The sequence below is a fragment of the Dendrobium catenatum genome, unplaced genomic scaffold, assembly GCF_001605985.2.
Source record: "Dendrobium catenatum unplaced genomic scaffold, ASM160598v2 fragScaff_scaffold_8, whole genome shotgun sequence".
In the NCBI taxonomy this organism is placed as follows: domain Eukaryota; kingdom Viridiplantae; phylum Streptophyta; class Magnoliopsida; order Asparagales; family Orchidaceae; genus Dendrobium; species Dendrobium catenatum.
The window spans coordinates 12,211-17,229 of NW_021318470.1; positions in this window are offsets into that span (position 1 = coordinate 12,211).

A 5,019-nucleotide genomic window follows, 5' to 3' on the forward strand; every position below is an offset into this window, starting at 1 on the left:
TCTATGCCATAACCAAAATTAATCAGTGATAGTTTTAAACAAAAAGAATTAAAATATTTAAAACAATTTAAATCAATCATGTAAATATTATTTACCCTATCTCCATGCAATACATCAACTCCATTTTAGCTTATAATGCAACTTGTAGGCAAAATTTTTATGTTAAAACCTTATTACAAAGCTAACTAATTTTAAGCCTTCAACAAATAAAATATTTCCAGTAAAAAAAAATTGTATTACCAATCATACCTGAACCTACCACTCTTCAAGTGGTATTATCTCTAAGTGTCACTTTGCATCCAGTCCTAGCATCCAATAATAAAAATTGATTTACATCTCTAGTCATATATTTTGAACATCCACTGTCCAGGTACCAAATGCTCTCATGAGGGCTTGTATGAGAGTGATTCTATAAAATTATCAAACATTAGACTTGGGAACCCAAATAAATTTGGGTTCTCCTCTTGACAATGATAGTCCATATACATGTTTAATTTGTTGTGAATGATGCTTTTTAATTCTCCACACTAAATGTGTCTTACTTTGATTAGTGCAAGTATGGGAAATATGCCCTAACATGCTACATGAAAAACATTTAACACCAGAAAAATGATTTATTAATTTATATGAGTTATAATATCTTTTTCTAGGTTTTGAAATTGTAGTCTTTTGGCCAAGGTTATAAAATTATTCAAGTGTGGGAGGCATCTTATATTCTTCAAAAGCTTTCACTTTTTCTTGAATATATGAATTTGCATTTTCAAAATTAGAATTTTTAACTTGTAAATTATGTTCCCTTGATCTGATTCAACCATAAAGACCTTAAAATTATTTTTCAAGCTCATTATAAGATGTTTTCAATAAATCATGCTCGTTATTCAAATCATCAAATTCATCTAACAAAGCTATATGATTGCTATCTAGGTTTGCATGATCATTCTTTAGATTTTTTTTTTTGTAGATTCAGATACCCGATATTAAAGTATGCAATTTTCTAAGTTTCTTATATGTATTATAAATTTTCTCAAAAAAATTTAAATAATTCATCATAAGATAGGTCACATACCTCATCTTGATATGAATAATCAAATTTATTTGTGATTAAGTACAAATTTGTAACCTCCTCTTCTTCTTCTGTTTATGAAGAATTTGAACCAGAGTTAGCCCATAAAGATCTTTGTATTTTTTTTCTTGCCCTTCCTAATGTTCATTTTCTCCTCAACTTTATCCTTGTTAGGATTAGCTTTGAGATTTATGCAATCAGTCTTTATATGTCCAAGGTTCCTACATTCATAACAAATGACTTCATTAGAAACTTTTGCATACTTTTTGAACGTACCTTTGTTCTAATGCTGACATCTTTGTTGCTTTCTCTTAAGGAAATTTTTGAATTGCCTATTCATAACTGCAATATATTCTTCATCCTCAAGCATTAATTGATCACTTTCTGAATCATCAACTTTCAAAGCTATATTCTTCTCTTACTTGTCACCTATATTATTCTTTTAATCAGTGGTCTAAGATGATTGTTGATAGAATATACATTCAAATCCTTAGACTCAATTATAATAGTTATCTTTACATCATAAGCAGTAGGTAAACAATGTAAGATTTTATTAACTTTTTCTGAATTTGTAAGTTCTCTACCTAAAACATGCAATAAGGTAACATTCTGAGTAAACCTTGTATATATATAAAAAATTGACTCATTTGATTTCATATGAAATAGTTCATAGTCATATAATAATGTTTAACATAGATTGCTTTACCTCATTTGTTCCTTCATAAGTTATGCAAAGATCATCCCAAATTTAGTTTTGTAAATAAAAATACATATATAATCATCATATTTCAAAGCATAGAAAAAATTGTTTAAACATTTGGCATTTAATTGTGTATATTCTTTTTTTCTTTAATGTCCAATCAATGAATGATGTGTCAATCCTAAAGCCATCAATAAGTTTAGTAGGTATGGTGAGCCTTAGCTAATATACGAACCAATCTGTAACCTTCATGTACTAATATCCACATGCAATAGTCAAGTGATTGCAAGAAAGTAGACATGCGAGTTTTCCAAAAAAAAAAGGAATGTTATCAAATAAATGTAGTCTAGTGATTGAATATCCTTCATGAGTGTTCCTATTTCTAAAATTAATCATGATCATTTTTCAAAAAGTAGTCTAAACTTTAACTTTTGAAATATGATCTGATACCACTTGAAAATTTATGTAAGTTATTAGACCTTATAGAACTTTCCCAAGGCTAACCAAGAAGGGGGGTGAATTGGTTATTAAAAAATTTTCTTGGATATTTGAAAACATTTTTGTAAGATCTTTTAAAAAGTTAAATCATTAATCTTAAAACATGTAGTTTTTTATAGGAATGATTACTATAGATGATTTTTCAACCATAAAATTATAAATACATTAAAATAAAAATGCGAGAAAAATTAAAGGTAATAGAAGAACACCAAATTTTTACCCTCTTGGTGAAGGCAGAGTACTTACTCATCCTTTTTCATCATCCTAATGAAGGCAGAGAACCGTCATGTCCTTTTTCACCCTCCTAGTGAAGATATCCTTTTTCACCCTCTTAGAGAAGACAGAGAACCTTAATCCAATCTTGAATATCTTCTCTTAAGAGCCTCCAAAGAAGTTGGGTAAAAATTTGAAGAAGACAAAAGAGATTCTCACTTTGGGCAACCTTGTGAATCCCTCAAAACATTCCTTTACTAGATCATTCACTCTTCACTGACAAAATCTCTCTTAAACATACTCTCCAAAAGGTCCCTCATAAGAGAAATTCAAAGCAAAGGATTGTGTGATAATTTTTAGGACTTTTTGTATAGAAACACATAAAAAACTATCAAAAAACTGAATAATTCAAGTGAACTGACTTGTGATCATAGATCATATGGTACAAATAGTTCAAAAAATCAAGACTTCATTTGATACGAACTGAGAAAAAACTTAGTTTCATACAATATTAGTCATATATACAAATTCAAATTTTACTATACTAATAGTTCAAAAATAAATATATTCATATGGTACGATCTTGTACAAACTTAATTTTGTACTCTATCAGTTGTATGTATGATCTGACATTATACTATATAAATAGTTCAAAATGAATGAATTTGTTTTTTATGATTCCGTACAAAAGGAATTTCGTACTCTGCTAGTCATCTATATGACATGATATCGTTCTGTACAAGTAGTTCAAAATGAATGAGTTCATTTGGTATGATCCTATATGAAAGAAATTTTATACTTTGTCAGTCATTTGTATGACTTTACATCATAGTGTACGACCACTTCAACGTGAATGAGTTTGTTTGTTATGATCCTGTACAAAAGGAATTTCATACTCTATCAGTAGTCTGCACGACCTGACATCGTACTATACTAATAATTCAAAATGAATCAGTTCATTTAGTATGATCCTGTATGAAAAGAATTTCAAACTCTGTCAGTTATCTATATGAGCTTACATCGTACAGTGCAAACAATTAAAATCTTTGAAGCCATGATTTATTTAGCTGTATTTTGAAAGGAACTATATAAAATTGTACATTACGATTAGACATCTTATTGTTCGATTTGTTTAAAAAATTTATCACTCTCCCCAGTATGTTTGTGTGCATAATTACCCAATTATAACCACTTTTGCCTAGACTCAAGAATAAAAAATAGAGATATATAGACCTTATTACATGAAATCCTATTATGTCAAGCTTTGAAGCCTTCCATAATCTGGAGTAGTAAATGATTTCTCTAAACTGTTAATACACACAAAAATTAATAGAAATATCCAATATATGCTAGGAGAAATAATAAAAGCATCATAATAATAATATTTTTCTATCATTAAAAATCATAATCTCAATCTTGATTCATGAGTTGCAACAAAGTTTCACTAGTGCAAAATTTTCTGTGTATCTGGTAATGGAAATAGAAATTAAATAAAAAAATTCAAAAGATTTTTCTTAAAAGCTAAGTTAGGCATAATATGACCTTCCTCAATCTGAATTACTTTTTGAATTATCCTAACGGATAAAAATGATTTGAAGTAGCTTAAAATAGAGGTTCTCTCAGAAAAAAATTCTTGAAAATACTCTCTCTCTTTATGTGGGGACTGTGATCAAGAAAATGTCATGCTTGGTCACTTTGAGACTTAGGCTCGCTCTAAGTCTTATTAAAGAATTTCTTTAAAGATGTTATCTAGACCAATTGCTTATAGGTAGCAGGTCTGTGACAAGGGTAGGTAATCTTTTATAATATTTTCTCTCCCTTTGATTGATGATTTAACAGTTATGTGGCATGTGGATACTATAACTCTAAAAGTATTAAACAACAACTAGCTGAATATGGTGTTGTAGGCAGCTAGGGCATTGATATTATGGTGTATTGATGATCTCTTTCACTCTAAGTGATAGATTAGACAATTACACCTTTAGTTTCCCTTCTTTCGCTAGAAAATTTGTAGAGGGGGTTTGATGGTAGGAGTGTGATGGGAGGAGAGAATATTCATCTAATCAAAATATTCTTTGAAGATTATATTCACTTAGCTTGCCACATCTATTAGAATACTACCATTTTTTTAGAGTTCATGAGGGGTGTTAACCCTAAAGAACTAGTCTCGTGGCTAACCAAGAAAGGGGGGGGGGGTTGAATTGGTTATTTCAAAAATTTCTTAATGAAAAAAAAAATTCTTTTTGATTATTTTAAAACAAACTATTTATGTGGAAGCAAAACTAATTTTATAATAATAAAGATTAGATATTTTGAGCACAAAAAATCACAGAATAATGCAAAAAATAAAAAATAAAAAAAGTAAATAGAAAGAACACACAAAAATTTATAATGGTTCAGTCATGTTGGCCTACGTCTACTCTGAAGACATCCTCTCCAAGTATTGCACTAAATAGAAGTGACTTTCTTTTTGCTCCCACAGTAAGGTAGAGAAGTCCTTACAATATCATTCCACCGACCCAGTGAGGCAGAGAATCTAGAATCC